Source organism: Giraffa tippelskirchi, chromosome 5, assembly GCF_054371585.1.
Source record: "Giraffa tippelskirchi isolate mGirTip1 chromosome 5, T2T-mGirTip1v1.2.pri, whole genome shotgun sequence".
Classification (NCBI taxonomy): domain Eukaryota; kingdom Metazoa; phylum Chordata; class Mammalia; order Artiodactyla; family Giraffidae; genus Giraffa; species Giraffa tippelskirchi.
In genome coordinates, this window is record NC_137279.1 from 183,062,902 (window position 1) to 183,083,096 (window position 20,195).

Genomic DNA, 20,195 nt, shown 5'->3' on the forward strand with positions numbered 1-20,195 from the left:
ACAGAGCCATCGGGGACTACAGGCCAATTCCCACAGCAGGAGAGCTGGCCTGCAGGTAGGTGCCTGTGGGTTTCCCAGGAAGTGAAGCAGGGGTTATATGGGGTGGGGGTGTCCTGCTCCACTTTCCCCAAGGCCCACAAACACCTGGCCTGTCATCTGAGCCTCTGGCTGCCCCATCTCCCTGGGGCTCACTCCTGCCACCATCCCCTTGGGGCTTGACTAGGAGGCAGTTCCAGGGTAGGTGAGCATGGTTCTGCCCAGGTGTGCTCCATGCTACCCATCCTTCCACCAGCTGGACTCTCCAGTCAGACTCCCTGGACCAGGCAGGTTGATTCCAGGCCCAAAAGCTAGCTTCCAATAAGCCCCTGACCAGTGCCCAGGTCCCACTGTGCCTTGCACAGAGTGGGTACTCAACAAGTACATGTGGAATTAATGATCACAGACACAGACAGCACATGAGAGGCAGAAGGGTCAGTGGTGGACACAGCTTGCAACATTCGGGGAACTGTACCGTATGAGAGCATAAACTCGGCAGTGGCTGGCTACATAAGTGTGATCTTTGCACAGAAAAGGGCAGGGCTATAAATTCAGACTTGGGACTGTGCCGTGGGTGCTGTGATGCCACCTGGACCTCCACTCCCCAACTTCCAGACTGAGGCGCTCATTTCCCTGCTGTCTGCTCCCACTGGACTGTTCTTCATGAATTGCCTTTTAGAAGGAGGCTACCTCAGCCACTCAAGGGGCACGGCCCCTCCCAAGTGCAGGACACAAAGGCTGGTCTCCCTGGCTTCAACTCAGCAGTTCAGTTCTCCATTTTAGAGCCTGTTTCTGATGACTTGATCTAAGGTAGGCATAATGGGCAAATAGTGTTAGATAAGTGTAAGGAGACTGAATCCGAGGCTGCCTGCAAAGCAGGAGACACTGGTTCCATCCCTGGGTTGGGAAGATCCTCTGGAGAAGGGCATGGCAACCCAATCCAGTATTCTTGCCTGGAGAATCCCATGGACAGAGGAGCCTGGTGGGTTACAGTCCGTGGGGTGGCAAAGAGTCAGACGCAACTGAGTGAGTAACACAACTATTACTAAGTGTAGGGGAGTGGAAAGAGGAGTGGAGAAAGAGCAAGGGCCTCGGGAGAGTGTGTCCAGTGAGACAAGAGAGGAAGAGAAGTAGAGAGGAGAAGAAGGGATAGAGGGGGACCAAAGATGGACCTTCTGGAAACAAGGAATTTTTTTTTCAAAATAATTAAGATGTATACAGTTTTCTCACAACAGTAGGATACAAATTGAAGTTCCCATTGACTGTAAACTAGGAGACACTAGAACATATCCAGGGACATAAAACAAGGTGGAAAAACAAGGATTGGTTTTAACCAAAACTAAAGAAGGTTTGGTCTGAGAGGTAGAGGGAAAAATCAAAAGATCATATTGTCAGAAGATCAAAAGAGTAGAAGATTTAGAATATTTTAAGGAAAAAGTGACTGAGAAAGTGACTGACAGTATCAAATTCCAGAGAGAGGTCCAATCAAATAATAACTTTTTTTAAAGTCATTGAATCAGTAACAGGAGACAACTGATGACTTTAACTAGAATAGTCCTCAGAGGGTGACCAGGGCGAAAGCAGGTCCCTTTGGAATGAGCAGTAAAAGAAAGGATGTAATGAGGGGAGGGCTTCAGACTGCTCGTTGAAAAAGTGAAAGCAAGAAGAAAGATGGGGAGATGGCTTCAAGTGATATCATTATTACCGTTGTCATTGTTTTTAAGATTGAACAGGCTTGCACAAAAACCTTGAGAATTTTCCAGACTGTATCCATTCAGGGCCCCCAGAGAAGTCTTCACTATCTGACCATGTGGGGTTCTCTTTTCCAAAGGCAAAATGAATCCCAACCACTCGAATGAGAGGGATCCATTACTTTGATCAGAAAAGACACTTTTCAATACAGGAATACACTTCACGTGAGTAAAAATCAGGCGCCAACTGGTAACAGCCTTGGCAAACTTTTGGAGTCTCCCTGAGAAGCCCCTCCGTTTGGTCATTGTTGCAGGCATTGTTTATCCATCCTTTGGCCTTGGAGGGCAGCCCAGAGAAGACACACAGAGGCTACTGTTCTTATAGCAAGGTGACATATGGTTAGTTCCCCAACCAAGAAACTCCCAGATTGTCCTTGCTTGGGTCAGTTTTGTCATTTCTGTGGAACTGGAAGATGGCCACTTGCTTAATTAGCCAGTCCAGGCATGTGCTCTGGTTGCTCATCCAACGCCAGGAGGCCAGAAGGGAGTGTGGAAGCCAGCTTCAGGAGATATGGAAAGCTTTTACTGCAGCACAGACTAGAAGGCTGGGTGGGGGAATACACCCTGGCCTCAACACTGTATCAGCTACAGAAACAGGAAACCATAAAAAAAAGAGATCTAATGGAATGTGGGTCAGAAGTGGTATGGTGGATCTACACATTCACCCTATCTCCATTCCAACATGCACGGTTTTCATCCTCAACATTTCTTCTTGGTCCAATATGCATGAAAGAGCTCCAGCCATTACATCTGCATTCCAGATGTCAGGAATGAGGATAAGCAAGAGAAAAAAGGACTTGCCTCTCCATTTTAAGGATGTTCTTAAACAATCTCTGCCTACATGTTCTTGGCCAGAACTTATTCACATAGCCACCCCTAACTGCAAAGGAACCTAGGAAATGTACTCTTTTACCTGGACACACTCCAGCCCAAATGAAATAGGATTCTGTCTGCAATGAAGAAGAGGAGACTGGATGGTGGGATAATCAACTAGCAGTCCCTCCCACAACCTGTGACTTTAAAGAAACTTGCTTGAGCCCTATGGGCCTCAGTCTTCTTACCTGTAAAATAGTAATAATGGCCCTTTATTATTGTTGTTGATTGATATCACCAACAGCGGTTCAAAACTTAGATGTCTACTGAGCTCAAGAAAGTAATTTAAACAAGATACAAAAGAGAATGGTAGGGACAAGCGCTAGCTGGAGCGGCCAGCTAGGTCTGGAAGGAGAAATTCCTATTCAACCCCAGCCTCCCATAGCAATGGAAATACTAGCTCAGCACTTCCAAATCTTCTCATTTTTCAAAAAACAAAAAACAAAACTGAAAATCAGGATTATACATTAAAGGTCTCTAACTTTAAACTTTGCAATAATTCACATTTTTTACCCTCCTAGCATGAGAACGCACAGAGGCACACACTTATCTACTGACTAAATACAGGCCTGGAGTGCTGGTTGCTCTGGCCAGGGGACAATACCATCCCTCTGCTCCTCCCTTTTCTCAAGACACCTTGATTTCCTTCTGGTACAATATACACCCTTTTGCTGGACAGAGGACAGTGTGGACATGGCACACAAAATTCTACAATGACAGAATCCAAGTGTTGTGGGTCTGAGAGCGTGTTCTCACTAAGTAATTGAACCAAGCCCTGCAGGTCATGACACTCCATCTCTTGCTTTTCACAAACACTGAGCACCACTAAATAAACATCCTTTAAAAAAAAGTGAAAGTGTTAGTCACTCAGTCGTGTCCAACTTTTTGTGACTCTACAGACCATAGCTCACCAGGTTCCACTGTCCATGGAATTCTCCAGGCAAGAATACTGGAGTGGGTAGCCATTCCCTTCTCCAGAGGATCTTCCCAACCCAAAGACTGAACCTGCATTGCAGGTAGATTCTTTACCGTCTGAGCCACCAGGGATTTCTCTTCAAATCATATAAAACATCCTAAAGAATAGTGGTCATGTATGGATGTGAGAGTTGGACGGTGAAGAAAGCTGAGCACTGTAGAATTGATGCTTTTGAATTGTGGTGTTAGAGAAGACTCTTGAGAGTCCCTTGGACTGCAAGGAGATCCAATCAGTCCATCCTAAAGGAGATCAATCCTGGGTGTTCATTGGAAGGACTGATGTTGAAGCTGAAACTCCAATACTTTGGCCACCTCATGCGAAGAGTTGACTCATTGGAAAAGACCCTAATGCTGCGTAGGATTGGGGGCAGGAGGAGAAGGGGACAACAGAGGATGAGATGGTTGAATGGAATCACTAACTCGATGGACATGGGTTTGGGTAGACTCCAGGAGTTGGTGATGGACAGAGAGGCCTGGCGTGCTGCAATTCATGGGGTCACAAAGAGTCGGACATGACTGAGCGACTGAACTGAACTGCACTGAAAGAATAGTGCAGTTCTACATGCACTCTCATCCTTTAAGCAAACCATTGGAGCAAGTCAACAAAAATGTGGACTGGAGATCTGGTTGCTGAGCACAATGTGTGAACGTCTGGCCATGTGACTTGATCCACATCCCTCTGTAAACCATGCTGAAAACTGCGTGCGTGCCAATGTCCCTGGCATCCTTCCTATTAATTTTTATTTTTTTGGTAAATTCATGGACTTAAACTCTTACTCAGGCTTATTTTGTGTCACTTGCCCACAATTACCAATTGTTATGCTCTGATTGTCCCTGCTTGGGTATCCTGATGGGGGTAAAGGAGGTTCTCTTTAAGCTGGCCTCTGTGCACATTCCAATTTTCCCACAGGCATCTCTGAAAGCATCGTTGCCTTCCAACCTCAAGATCCAGCACAGTTATCCTTCAGGAAATCCCCACTTCCTTTCAGTACAAGTGATTTGGGAAACTAGCCCACAGTCCCTGTGGCTGCACGATTCCATCACAATACCTGGGGAAGGTGCATCAGCCCAGAGGCAGCCTGGGCTATTTCAGTGATGGAGCAGAATGTGAAAGTCACAAGTTCATGCTGTTCTTTGCAATTCAATTCCAGAGCTTCTAAATTCTTTCCTATCATGCTCTAATACGCTTTTCTCAATTTCCATTCTCCCTTCCCTTTCCGAGCATCTAGCCCTCCTCCTCTCTTTTATGTATGACATGCTCATCTCAGATTCAACATATCGCACTAAACATTGTCACACCAAACCATGTTTTGAATTACGATGCTGCCCAAAGCTTGAGGAACATCAACACTTAAATGCCAATCTGTTAATATCCCTTTGGGCCAATGGGCCTACGCTTTAAAGGTGCCTACATTTAACTTCCCTGCGTTATTCAATTTATTAAGAGCAGTCCTTGTAACTGATGGACTTAGGATGGTTTGTAATGGTGCCAATTTTACTCAAGGCTCTGTATCTTTCTTGGCTAGGATTGAACCTTGCCCACACATCTTAAAAAGAAATACACATGAGGTATGTGTCTGGGTATAATGACGCCATTACCAAACTTTATGCATTTAAAATCATCTTAGACACAATGCGTTTGATATGGTCAGAATGACACTGGGATAAACGGCATTGGATATTCTGGGCAGGCTGTGTGTGTTGGCAGCTGGAGAAACGTGGCAAGTTTGGATTTTGCTAGTGGCATCTGCTCTCATGAAATCAGAGTAATCACTTCAAAACATAAATCAGAGTGTGCCTCTCCCCTACTTTAAACCCCAATAGCGTCCCATCACTTAGGATAAAAGCCAAGTTCCCTGTGCTGACTTAAAGTACCAGCAGCCCTTGGTCTGCCTCACCAGCCTCTGTCCCCTGCCACATCCCCACCGCCTGCTCTGCTCCAGCCGGGGCAGCCCCTCTGTGCTCCTCCAGGGCTCTGAGCTCACACTCGCCTTAGGCACTCTGCACCAGCTGCTCTGTCTGCCTAGGGCTCTTCCCAGAGATGGCGCCTGGCCAGCACTGTCTCTTCACACAGTGTCACCTCCTAAGAGACACTTTGCATGCTGTGCTAAGTAGCTTCAGTCATGTCCAACTCTTTGCAACCCTATGGACCACCATTCCCCTCTGTCCATGGGATTCTCAAGGTAATAATACTGGAGTGGGTTGCCATTTCCTTCTCCAAAGAGACACTTTTTTGACCACCTAAAGTGTCCCCTTGTTCACTCTTCATCTGAATTCTGTTCATAGCCCCTCATCACTCCTAGGCTTTTTCTTGTTTCTTTATTGAATTTGTTGGTTTCTGCCCCTCACTTGCAGCTCCATAAGGATGGGCACTTGGGGGTCTTCTACACTCTCTTTCCCCAGCACAGTGAGTGCTAATAATGGATGCTCCATAAATGTTTGTTGGGTGGATGGATCGGTTGAAAGAAAGCAAGGAGGAAAGAGAGAACGTAGAATGACTTGTGCCCAGACATCGTGCACTGTGCAAAGATGGAACGCAGATGGTCAGGAGGATGAGGGAGAGATGGACATCAGGTTCCCAACCACCATGTCCCTTCTTCCAGTCTGGCCAGGGTCACGGCACCCATACCCAGCCCTGCCCACTGACCAAGGTGCCCCAAAGGCCTATTGCAGACGTGTCCCTCCATCCACGGCATTTTCCGCAGACTTGCCTGCTCTGACAGCAGTTGGTAGAGCAGAGACTCAAGGAGCCAGTCCATCCATCACTCAGAGGGAAAAGCCACAAATTCTGAGGTCTCTGTCTGCACCTGTCAGGCTCAAGGGTAAACTTGCCACGGTCATGGCGCAGAGCTGCTCCTCCCTGCTGACAGCTGTGCTGGCTCAGGACTCAGCCAGTGACGAATCTGTTGTCAGCTCAGCAGCGTCCACTGACCGAGGCCGGGGCCAGGGCTGGATGGCCACGGAGTTGGGGAAATTTACAGCCAAGTTCTCCTTCGATCAACTTTGCTGAGGACGAAGCAGAGAAGTTCCATTGTGAAAGCCAACCAAGGACAAGGTCTACTCAGCAGCAAGCAGCAGACAGTGCTCCCCAGCAGTGCCGCCCTGTCTCCCCCAGACAGGCCAGGGGCTCCCTGGGGCACAGTCTCCTATTCCCTACCCAACTGGGTCCAGGACCCCCAGGGGTTCCTCCTGCACACTCCCCTGTTGACTTAATTAAGGGATGGACCGCTTCCACTTTATTTGACCTGGAGAGGTGTTCAAGAGCATCCTCTTGAAGTGAGACCTGCATGTCTCCATCCTTTCTAGACTCACCACATGACCCTGAACAAGCCGCACCTCCATCTCCATCTCCTCATTGATAAAATGGGGTACTTGTGGGACCTTTGTGAGGATTACATGCAGTGCCTCTAAAGTGCTGACCAGCACCTGGTGGGAAATAAGCACTTAAAATGGCATTTGTTGCTATCACTGTTGAGATGTTATTGTCCTCATCGCTGTTTGTGCTACAATCTATCTTCTCAGTCCAAAATGCATTAACCAGAAGGAGGGGGTACAGTTACCTTTGATGCTGCCAGTGGGGAAAAGATGCCAAGAGGCAGGACTCACTTTCCTACATCATAAGCTTCTGTTGCCAGGGAGAGTGTGCTCTGAGGGAAGGTAAAGGAGGCACAGCCCAGGTCCGAGAGGACTCTGCCAGAAGACCCAAAGGGCAGCCCCATGGCAGCATCTGACGGTCTCAAGAGCACACAGACTTCATAAGGTGCATGCGTGATTCTGAAAACTGCAGACAAAAAGGATGCCTTCAGACCCACTCCTGTCCTGCCCTCCTCCAGAGCCTGTACCCCTGCCCCAGAGGTCCCACGATGAGTCTGCTTCCCCACCTGGGTCACGCCTGACCACCCCCCGATACACACACACACACACACACACACACACACACACACAGCCTCCTGACATAGCTGGGCCAAGCCTTTTGCTCAGAGCAAACCTTCTCCCCCTCGTCCCTCCTCCACTCATCAACCCTCTCCTCTCACACACTTAGGTACTCTCTAAGTGGCGGCAGTCAGTTTAACCAAACCACACACAATGACCTGCCCTCCCCAGGTAACATGTACAGGGCTCTTCTAGAGTCAAAGCTTTAATCAAAGGAGTGACCCTAATGGCGGAATTCCAGGTCCGTGGCAGAGCAGGGAGTGAGAAGTAGGGTGGGTAGATTGTGGTGTGGCTACCATCAGGGATGGCAGGCGCCCACCTCCTTGACCAAGGTATATGGCCCTGAGCTTCTTGAACAGAGGTTTTCTCTGCCGTCCCGCCTCCTTTCAGATGAGTGCTTTAGATGCAAGTCAGAGAGAGACACCCCCCACCCCTGAAAGAGCTGAGATGGGGACCAGGACACACTCTCCCCATCACATGAGGTAATCATTGGTCCTTCCCGGCTTGGCCCCCAGAACCCAGGGCCATGGTCCATCCGCTCAGCCCTGATTCCCTGCAGTTTTCGCTGAGGTTCAGACACAGGGAGGGGCTGCGGGAGCTGGCTGTGCTGCTGTCATCCTGGGGGAGTGATAGCTTGGATTCCCTTTGGGACAGGCCTAGTGGCTTTCGTGCAGATTCAGAACCCTCAAAGACTCCAGGGCTGTCAACCATGGTCACACAGAAGCAGGCGAATGGCCCACTTTTCATGCAGCAAGTTCAATGAATATCTGCAGATTGGACATTTGTCACTCATCCCAACACTACACTTTGCCTTCCTTCTTCCACAGTAAGCACGGGGTCCCCCCGGGCCAGGCAATGCCACCCAGAACTGGTTCTGAGTCCTGCCTGTCACCAAAAACCCAGTTCAAAGGACCGGAGAAAGATCAGCTGGTGCACCCACTACCTCCAGTCCAAGCACAGCCATCTATCCCAGTCCTGGAGGAATTGGAGGAAGAAAGTTCCCTTTGCATTCACCCATTTACTGTGACTCTGCTGTGTGTCCTGTGACTGGGCAAGTTCCTTCCTTTGCATCCAGACCTGGGTCTCCTCACAGGCACAGTGGCGGGTAAGCCAGGGTGATATCTGAGGTCCTTCACAGTCCTGACAGCGCTTCTGCTCTCCCAGGTCCACCACCAACTTGTCTTAAAACAGTCTCTTCCAACACTCACAGAAACCCCCACCCCAACCCCCGCTTTGACCACTGTTCTAGTGTCTTGCTCACTCCAGCAATCCTTTTTCTGACTTTTTCAGCCACTAAACACCATTTTGGTTCAAACGGTATAGAGTCCATCTGCAATGCAGGAACACCAGGTTCAATACCTGGGTCAGGAAGATACCCTGGAGAAGGGCATGGCAACCCATTCCAGTATTCTTGCCTGGAGAATCCCATGGACAGAGGAGCCTGGTGGGCTACAGTGCATAGAGTCGCATAGAGTTGGACCTGACTGAGCAGCTAACACACGCACAAACACCATTTACTAAAATTTTCAGTTAAGACTCCATGCTTGGGCTACACATCTGTTAGAAAGGCAAGAGTAGAAAATACTGGCAACTGCCAAGTGCTGGGAAGGCTGTGGAGGAACCAGAATTTTCCACATTGTTAGTAGAAATGCAAAGTGGTACAGCTACCCCGGAGAACAGTCTGGCAGTTTCTTATAAAGTTCATCACATGACTCAGCAAACTTAGTTTTAAGTATTTAGTTACAAAGAAATAAAAACTTATGTTCATGCAAAAACCTGTGCACAGATGTTTATAGCAGCACTATTCATAATTACCAAAAACTGGAAACAATGCAAATGGCCTTTAACAGGTAAATAGATAAACAAAACATGTTATAACCAAGCTATGGAATATTACTTAGTAATAAACAGGAGCAAACTATTGATGCACATAACATCACAGGTGCATCTCAAATGCATTATATTCAGTGAAAGAAAGCAATCTCAGAAGACTACAGGCCAATGGTTATATTTATAGAACATTCTGGAAAAGGCAAAATTGTAAGGACAGAGAACAGATTTGTGGTTACCATGGATCTGGGTAGGGGAGGGACTGATTACAATAGGTCAGCATGACAGAATTCTTGGTGGTGTTGGAATTGTTCTGTATTCTGTTTACGGTTGTGATTCCAAGACCCCATGCTGGCATTAAAATACACAGAATTGAAAGGAAAATTTTAAAGGTAATTTTTCTGTATATAAGTTAATTTTTTAAATAAATGGAAAAATACCTTTTTTTCTTTTTGAATTTTTATTGAAATATATATGTCTGAAATTATCTTTCTTTATAAAGAATCCATGCTTGCATTCTTAGGAGGTGAACTATTAATACCTGGCTTCGTGTCCATGGTCACCTTTTGGTTTGTGCCCATTCAGCATCCACGCCCCTCTGGTGACATACTGTGACTTTCCTCTGGCAGGTCAACCATCACCACACTTGGTCCATGGTGTTGGGAGGACTGGCCTTCTCTGTGCTCTGGGGTGGGCATGTGATCAGGCCTAATTAGCATAGTCCCTTCCCTGGCCACAGGTGTTGGTTTAGCAGACAGCACAGGACGCAAGTCAGTCCATTATTAGTCAAACATGGGGCTTTTTCAGACTGCAGGGTAGGGGAGGCTCTCTCTCCACTGGGAATTTTTAAAGGTAGAAGCAGCATGCACACACACTGAAGGTCAAGTCCATTTCCTAGCACTTGCTACGCATCTAAGCTGCCAACAACCCCACAAGGTAAGTACAGCCCTTATCCCCATTTCACACACAAGGACACTGAGCCAAACAGGCTGACTCATTTGTCCAGGTCCCACAGCCAGGCTAGAGCTTGACCCAGGTTCTCAGACTTCAGAAAAGCAGCCTTTAACATCTACATTAATTTTCTTCTTGGAGTGGGCATTCCCCCTGACACTAGTCATGTTGAAGTGAGCAGGGGAAAGAATTCCTGAAACTGTGATTTGGGCCCTTGGGTCAGGTCATCCTGGACTTTACAGATAGGGAAGCAATACCTTCTCTTTTAACCTGAAGGCTATGAGTTGCATTTCTGCCCCAAGCAGCTGAAAGAGCTCTGAGTAATATTACCATTCTGCCTGTGGGGCAGAGTAGCCCTCTGTGTCTTAATTTTCTCATCTGTGAAATGGGAACAATAAGAGCACCTATATCATTGGGTGGTCATGAAGATTTAATCAGGCAACAAATGGGAAGCACTCAGTACAATGTCAGGCACAGAGTAAGCAGCCCATGAATATTTAACTTTTTGTTAACTCTGCAGGTTGAAGCAACCTCATATGATAGATAAAAAAGAAGTGATTTAAATCATGCCATTTGCAGCAATATGAGTGGACCTAGAAATTATCACACTAAGTGAAGTAAGTCAGAGAAAGACAAATATCACAGATATCACTTTCACGGGGAATCTAAAAAATCATACAAATGAACTTATTTATAAATGAAAATAGACTCAGAGACATAGAAAACAAACTTGTGGTTACCAAAAGGGAAAGTGAAGGAGGGATAAGTTAGGAGTTTGTGATTAACAGATACACATTACTGTATATGGCTTCCCTGATAGCTCAGTTGGTAAAGAACCCGCCTGCAGTGCAGGAGACTCCGGTTCAACCCCTGGATCAGGAAGATCCCCTGTAGAAGGGAAAGGCTGCCCACTCCAGTATTCTGGCCTGGAGAATTCCATGGACTGTATGGGGTCACAAAGGGTTGGACATGACCGAGCAACTTTCACTTCACTCACTGTGCTTACCGTGCTTAGTCACTCAGTCCTGTCCGACTCCTTGTGACCCCATGGACTGTAGCCCACCAGGCTCCTCTGTCCATGGAACTCTCCAGGGAAGAATACTGGAGTGGGTTGCCGTTCCTTTCTCCAGGGGATCTTCCCAATCCTGCGATCGAACCCTGGTCTCCTGCATTGCAGGCAGATTCTTTATCATCTGAGCCACCAGGGAAGCCCTAATAAATAAACAACAAGATCCTATTGTATAGCACAGGGAGCTATATTCAAAAACTTGTAATAACCTATAATGGAAAAGACTCTGACACATATATATGGTATTTAGTTAATCGGTAAAGATAACCCTGCATGCGAGACATCAAAAGAGACACAGATAAGTAGAACAGTATTATGGACTCTATGGGAGAGGGAGAGGGTGGGATGATATGGGAGAATGGCACTGAAGCGTGTAAATTATCATATGTGAAACGAATCGCCAGTCCAGGTTCAATGTGTGAACAGGGCGCTCGGGGCTGGTGCACTGGGATGACATGGAGGGATGGGATGGAGAGAGAGGTGGGAGGGGGGTTCTGGAAGGGGAAAACATGTACACCCATGGCAGATTCATGTCAATGTATGGCAAAACAAATACAATATTGTAAAGTTAAAAAATAGATAAATAAACTAATTTAAAAAATAAATAAAATAAAAGTCCTTTCGATGGCATGCTGAAAAAAAAGAAGAAAAGACTCTGAAAAGGAATATATATATATATATATACACACATATATATAACAAGATCACTTTCCTGTACACTTTATATAGCATCGCAAATCAACTCTACTTCAATAAAAAGTTTTAAAAAAAACAGCCTCATTTGTCTTTCAAAAGTCATCTGCCTAAATCCTATCATCAACGTGGCACCACATTGACTCCCTCATTTACTCAACAAATATTGATTAGTTGTCTGCTGGTTATAGTCACCATCAGAGCAAGGAGCAACCTCAGAGGTCATCAAATGCAATCTCCCCACTATACAGATGGGAAGACTGGAGCCCAAAGAGAAGGGACCGCTTTTCTCTCACAGTTGGTTGGTGATGGAGCTCCCAGGCCAGCCTCCCCTCCCTATACCAATCTGTCTCTTTAACTGGCAGTGCCCGTATTCACATTCAGAGCTGCCAGTGGAGGTCACCAGGTCCTTTCCAGGGGAGAAAGTGCAGGCTTCAAGGACATACACTGCCCCACCTGAAGCGCAGGTCTCTGGGTACGGAAGACAGTGAGGGTGTCTGGCCCACACAAGCCATCATCACCAGGATGCACTGGCTGTGTCAGGGACCTCTGAGAGAGGCCACCCCTCTGTGGGAAGCACCCTCCACCCTTCTTTCTGACCAGCCCAGTAATAGGTCAGCAGGCTTTGCTCACTATCCCTCCCCCTCCCAGCATCCCAGGCTTCTACACAGGACCTCTGGGCCACCTGCCAGCCATCTCCCACCCCCCCTGCCACCACACATCATGGAAGGCACTCTAGAGTCACTCTGGGAGGGCCAGGAATATCCCTTTCCCCTCTAGAGGCCCGTGCCTGCATCTTATCATCCTTCTCCCCATCTATTGGCTGCCTCCACACCCTGTGGGAGGGCACTCTCCCATCCTCTCTCTCTGACATTCTAGCTCCCTGCCCTGGTGCTGCACTTTGAGGTTGTATGGAGCTGTCACACTGGGCCCCAGAGTAGGGGTCCACTCAAGGCCCTTTCCCCAGGTGGGAGCAAGATGGTAGATGCTTCAGGACTGAGTGGAGCTGGCCACCCAGTTGGGAAAGCCTGGGTCACCCTCCTGGTCAACAACAGAGAGAAAAAGACTTGGAGTCAAACCCAGGATTTTCACTGGCCACCCCATGTGACTTAGGCAAGACCCTTCTCCTCTGGGAGTCCCATGTTCCTTCTCTGTAAAGTGGAACTCACAATCCCAATGCCATAGGATTGTTTAGAGGCCTAACATCACATATCTATTGGGCACCAGGGATTGGTGCCCAATGGCACCAATCTATTGGCACACCTGCAGTGTGCCAGGTGGTAGTGGGCACTTGGAATTCAAAGATGAACAAGTCAGACTTCCTTGTTGGTCAAGTGGTTAGGACTCTGTACTTTCCACTGCAGGGGCCACAGTTTCAAGTCCTGGTTGGGAACTAAGATGCTATGCATGCTATATGGCCAAAAACTAAATTAAATAAATAAAATGAAGTGAAATTAAAAAAAAAAAAAAAAGATGTATAAGCCGCGGTCCCTTCCCTCTGGAACACCCATTCTCTCATGGGGGTTTTGGAGGAGGAGATTGGGAGCCCAGAAATCTTGGCACTGCTTTCATGAGGACTCAGACTTTGTAATAATTATAACTAACAATGGTTTCCCTGATAGCACAGTGTGTAAAGACTCTGCCTGCAATTCAGGAGACACAAGAGATGCAAGTTCAATCCCTGGGTTGCGAAGATCTCCTGGAAAAGGAAATGGCAACCCACTTCAGTATTCTTGCTGGGATAATCCCATGGACAGAGGAGACTTCCAGGCTACAATTCATGGGGTTGCAAAGAGTCAGACAAAGCTGAGAGACTATGCATACACACACGCACACATGCAAACACTTCATACATGCCAGGTACCATTGTAAGCCTCACAGCAACCTTCTGAGTAAAGCTACTATGATTACCCCAGATGAGCAATACAATTATTACAGATGAGGAAGCTGAGGTCCAGAGAGCTTAGGAGCCTGCCGAGTCCATGAGTCCCAGAGTCCATGCTTGGGTCCCTCTGCCATTCTGTGTCCACGATGAGGTTTGTGTCCTCTGTAGGAGGATCTTCGTGATCATTTCCCTTTGCACTGAGCTGAGCTCTTTTGGAAAATAGCCTGCTTCTGTTCTGTTGAAGAGGACAAGGAGTAGGGCCACCATGGCAGGACTGGTATAGTGCCCATCCCCATCCTGGAAGGGCAAGGCTCCGGGAGCAGGACCAGAGTGAGGAGCCCCTAAGGGGGCCCTTCTCTGCTATCATCACCTGCGGTGTTTCCCTCTAGACCCTCAAGGCCTCAGGTCTGGGAGAGAGGGGTCCTCTGTGCATGGGAAGGAAGCTGCTATTTCTTTGTGATGTTTGGAAAGTTTGCTCCCTGATGCTGCTAACTGGGCAAAGCTAATGACTGCTATCATTTGTGGGGGATCGCTGGGAGCTAGGTAGGGGCTATGCATGTGGCTAATCTCCAATCTCCTTTGTGTGGCTTGGAGTGGTAGAGCAGGGATGGAAACCCAGGTCCCCCTGGCTGCAAAGTTCCCATCGTCCCCCCTCCTCTGCCAGCGCTCTCTTCCATCATCCCAGAGACTGGTCACACCCTCAGCAGCACTGGGAAGCCTAAGCATGTTCAGAGACCCAGGCCTGTGGTCCTGTGACCTCATAATGGTCCAGGTTCATCAAAAACTGCCAGTTAGGGGGGTGGACCTTGGAAGAAACATGCAAACCAAGCACCTGGGACCATTGATTAAATGTTTGCCATCAGGTTGTTTTACAGACCAAAAAATAATTTCAACCAATTCCACACTGTAAAACATCAGCAATGTGGAGCATGTTTTAAATATTAATGCCTAATTTCACTTCAATTATTCATGAGATTATATATATATTAGATGATATGGTACATGAGAAACAAATTCAGAAATACAATGCCTGGCTCTCAGACACACGTGAACACAGATGTACATGTCCATGTAGAGCCCACATGTCTGACTGTAATAACATTTCTTGAGAGTTTATTCTGTATCAGGCACTGTGCTAAGTGCTTTGCACGTATTATCTCATTGAGTCTCCTCAAAGCCCTCTGAGGTAGGGTCTGTTATTATTCCCATTTTATAGAAGGAGAAACTGAGGATACAGTTTCCTTAGGGCCCATAGCAAGTCAACAGCAGAGTGGAAACTGAGGTCAAAACCCTTGGCTCTTATCTTCATGTGCCAAAGCCAGGCCCTTACTTTAAAGGATGAGTATTCCTCTCATTTAACCTCAAAGGATCGTCAAACAGAGCATTTTCTAGGAAGATCAGAGAAGTTCCTTCAGAAGCCGTGCCAGAGGATAGCTTTGGCCACATTGACATCTTCACCAACTCCTACCTCCAGAGCTACTGCAAAAAAATAATAACAGTGTTTTTAAATATGAGCAAGTGATGTTTTCTCAGTGTTGCATAAATTATAAATAAAGTCATCTTATAAAATGCTTGCTGATTGATTTGATCTGTGATACGCAGCCTAAGTTAAAGTTGCCTGCTTTCTAGGCTTAATACAAATCCCCTCCTCCTCCCCAAACTGATTTCAACCCCCTTGTTACCTCAGTCCCTCCCACTTGGGACCCAGGACACTCCGAGCCACCCATGAGGGGTTTCTGCCTGAGATGGAAGCCCGCCAAGGCAGAACCAGTCTAGAGTTACAAATGTTCATTAACCCAGACTTTGTACATCTGAAGCCTCCCACAGGGGTTTTCTGTCCTACTCAAGCAGGACTGATACAAAAAGAATGGGAAAACCCCCCGCCATGAGCAAAAGTGAGGTAAGGTCAAGGAGCCAGGTGGGGATTGGGGAAGACCTCGCAGCCATATCCAGAGGAGTCCCCAGCAATGACTTGAGCTTAGAGATGGTTTGCTGCTTTCTTTGTTTTACTTGGTTTCTTGGTAGTAACTGGTATCCCAAAGCCCCTAGGGAAACTGGAATGAGAGGTGTGCTGTCCCCAGGAGTGGTGTCTTAGGCCTCCGGGTTGTCCAAGGACTCACCCAGGACCGGACACCTCACAGATGCCCAGAATCAGTGCAGGCTGGGTTGAGCTGAGCAAGGAGGGAAGTGAGACTGTAGCAGCTATTCTCAACCTGGCTACACATTGGGATACACATTGGCAGTTTTTAAATAACCTCTGCCCAGATCCCACCCCCAGAAATTCTTACTCAATTGTTTGGCTGGAGCCTGAGCATGGTTCCTTCAAAATCAATTCCCCTGAGTAATCCAAGTGGGTAGCCAGGATTGAGAACCCCTGGGCTAGAGGAACGAGGTGAAGCTGCCAAGAACCGCAAGAGTCTCCTACAGTTAAGCCCTGGAATCCACAGTAGAGGGGACCAACCGGGGCTTAATGCAAAAGCTGTGTGCTGGCCACCGTGCCAAGGAGCAGGGGTCAACCAGAGAAGTCTTCTGATGGGGAAGGGAGATGTTAGTCAAATAAACTCTGTATGTGTGTGTGTACACAAACTCACAAATAGGGGCAAAAGCTCAGAAGGAAAAGAACAAGGACTATATGAGCCTTGACATGATTTGGAAGATCATGGAAGGTTCCATGTGAGATGCAGAGGGGGAAACAAGAGGTTTTTAAGCCAAAGGAACAATCTGTTCAAAGGCCCTGTAGGAGGTGGGAAACTTGGCCCATCCCCTTAGGGGATTGAGGGAAAGAAGGCTAGAATCAATCCAAAGGCGAAAAGGCCAAGTGTCTTGAAATGAGGCCGAAGAAATGGCAGGGAGCAGCTCGGGCAGGCCTCAGGAGTGATAGGAAACCTGTGAAGGTATTTTAAGCTGCGAATTAACATGATCAGGTTTGTATTCTTCTTTGCAATTTTTTTGTTGTGATAAAAAGCATGTAATATAAAGCTCGCCATTTTGAGATGTATATTTCAATGGTGTTTAGTGAATTCACAGTGTTGTGCAAACATTTTCACTCTGTGATCCTGGATGGGCTTCCCAGTGGCTCAGCGGAAAAGAATCTGCCTGCAATGCAGGAGACACGGGTTCGATCCCTGGGTCGGGAAGATCTCCTAGAGGCAATCCACTCCAGTATTCTTGCCTGAAAAATCCCATGGATAAGGGAGCCTGGCCGGCAAGAGTCCATGGGGTCACAAAGAGTCAGACACAACTGCAGGACTAAGCACGCACGCGCGCGCACACACACACACACACACACACACACACATCTGATTCCAGAACACATCCATCATCCCATAAAGAATCCCTGTACTTGTTAGTAGTCACTCCCAATTTCCCCCTTCCCCTCGTCCTCTGACAACCACTAGTCTACTTTCTGTCTCTATGAGTTTACCTGCTCTGGGCATTGCGCATCAGTGGAGACAGACTGCAAGCAGCCTCTTGTGTGTGGCCTCTTCCCCTTAGCATAATTTCAAAGTTCACCCATGTTGCGGCATGTATCAGTGCTTTTTATTAATGGACAGAGAGTGACCCCATTGGATAGACCCCATTTTGTTTATCTACTCATCAGGTGATGGACATTGGATTGTCTCCACTTATTGTCTGTTATGAGTCTTGCTGCTTTGATCACTTCTGTACAAGTTTTCATGGAAACATCTTTTCAATTCTCTTGGGTCTATACCTAGTAATGGAATTACTGGGTCATATGGCAACTCTTTTTAACTTTGTGAGTAACTGCCAAACTATTTTCCACAGCGGCCACACCATTTTCACATTCCCATCAGCAATGCACGAGGGTTCCAATATCTCCACATCCTTGCCAATACTTGGTATTTTCCATTTTGGCTTTTATCGCCATCCTAGTGGGTATAAGAGCTATTTCATTGTGGTTTTAATTTTCATTTCCCTAACGACTGATGATGCTGAGCATCTTTTCATATAATTATTGGCAATTATTTTATCTGAAACATCTATGCAAATCCTTTGCCCATTTTCAAATTGGATTGTTCATCTTTTTGTTATTGGTTGTAAGAGTTCATATATTCTGGATACTAGGCCTTTGTCAGATATATGATTTGCAAACATCTTCTTGTATTCTGTAAGCTGTATATTCTCTCTCCTGACAGTGTCCTTTGCTGTTCAAATGTTTTAAATTTGCTGCAGTCTAATTTACCTATTTTTTCTTTTGTTGCTTGTTACTTTTGGTGTCATATTTAAGAAACCATGCTTACTAAGATTTACCCCTTTGTTTCCTTCTAAGAGTTTTATAGTTTTAATTCTTATAATTAGGTCTTTGGTTCGTTTTGAATTCTTTTTTTTTTTTTATTGTGTGATAGAGGGGTCTGACTTGATCCTTTTATATGTTGATAACCAGTTGTCCCAGCACCATTTACTGAAAATATTATTCTTTCCCCTTGAACGATCTGGACACCCTTGTCAAAAATAATAGATCTATGGGAATATTTCCGGACTTTCATTTCTATTCCATCAATCTGTATGTCTATCCTTATGCCAGTACCACAACGTTTTGACTGCTATAGCTTTGCAGTAAGTTTTGAAATTAGGATCTGTGAGACCTCCAATTTTGTTCTCTTTTTACAAGATTGCTTTTGGCTATTTGAGGTCCCTTGCATTTCCATTAGAGTTTTAGCATAAGTTTATACACTTCTGGAAAAAAAGAAAGGAAAGAGGGATGACAGAAGAGGAGAGAAAGAGACAGAAGGCAGTCGAAATTTAAATAGGAACTGCATTGAATCTGTAGATTGCTTTAGTTTGTAATGTCATTTTAACAATATTATGTCTTCAAATCCATGAATTACATTTCATTTATTTAGGTTTTAGTGTACAATTCTTGCATTTCTTTGGTTAAATTTACTACAAACTACCTTCTGATGCTATTATAAACCAAATCATTTTCTTAATCTCATTTTCAGATTGCTCATTGCTATTACATAGAAATACAACTGATTTTTACATTGATTCTATATCATTCAACTTTGCTGAACCCATTTACTTGCTCTAGTACTTTTTTTTTGGATTATTCAGGGTTTTCTACATACGATATCATGTCATCTGCAAATAGAGATGGTTTTACTACTCTCTAATCCAAATGCCTTTTATTTCATTTTTTCATTTCCTTGCCTAATTGCCCTGGCTAGAACTTCCACACAATGCTGAATAGAAGTAGTAAGAGCAGACAACCTTGTCTTGCTTCTGATCTTAGAGAGAAAATATACAGCCCTTCAATATTAAGTATGAAGTTAGCTGTGGGCTTTTAATAGATACTTCTTTATCAGGTTGAGAAAGGTCTCTTCTATTTCTAGTTAGTTGATCATTTTTTATTATGAAAGGGTGTTGGATTTTGTCAAATGCTTTTTCTGTGTCTATTGAGATGATCTTTTAGCTTTTGCTCTTTATTCTGTTAATATGATGTATTACACTGATTGATAAGGTTTGCATTTTGAAAAGACCATTCAGTTGTACAGTAGTGCCACACAGAGTCAGACACAACTGAGCAACTAACACACACACACACACACACATATTTATATATATTGTATATCTATATATATAATTTAGGGATATGTATTGTTTAGAGATCATATTTAAAGCAAGAAAGCAAGGAAATGACAAAGAGAAATTTCATAAGAGTAGGGTTTTTATGAGGGTAGAGGCTATAGAATGAGCCTTGAGAAAAATTCAGAGGTAATTAAAGTGATCTTGATCATGTCTAATTTTTAAAAACTCTCTGAGTAATCCAACTGGGCAAACATATCCCTGCTCAGATAGACTAAATATCCTTAGATTGATCATATCCAGAGTCAGTTACTGTCTTTATCCATGAAATTCTTCCTCTTCTTGATGCTCCATCACTGAGCGTGTGTTAAGAAAAAGACCTAACTATTTTACAGAACTCAAATTCTAGGTTTAAAGAAATCTCAGGGTACAGAATTGCATATGTTGGATGGTGACACCTACTGGCAGAATACAACACTACATCCCAGCTCTTTTAGACACTAAATACTCCAGAAAAAGAAGTGAGGCAAAGGTTTGCAATGAGCTGCTAAGACTGTCATTAGAGAAAGTTCATTTGGCCTGGGCAAAACAAGAGAGTGTACTTGAGGTAAAGTGCAATGGCACTCCAGAAGTCTTTCTGCACACCCACTGC

The 20,195-nt window shown here is 45.7% G+C and overlaps 1 long non-coding RNA gene across 1 annotated transcript; it reads right to left on the bottom strand.

Moving 5' to 3' along the window:
* Window positions 1–456: 456 nt before the first annotated feature.
* Window positions 457–14,704, bottom strand: LOC145506977 (uncharacterized). Its single transcript, XR_014054481.1, has 6 exons — window positions 14,367–14,704; window positions 14,048–14,231; window positions 7,196–7,416; window positions 6,948–7,061; window positions 6,347–6,641; window positions 457–841 (listed from the first exon to the last, which is right to left on the bottom strand). It is a non-coding gene; the product is annotated as an uncharacterized LOC145506977 (long non-coding RNA).
* Between the last annotated feature and the right edge of the window lie 5,491 nt (window positions 14,705–20,195).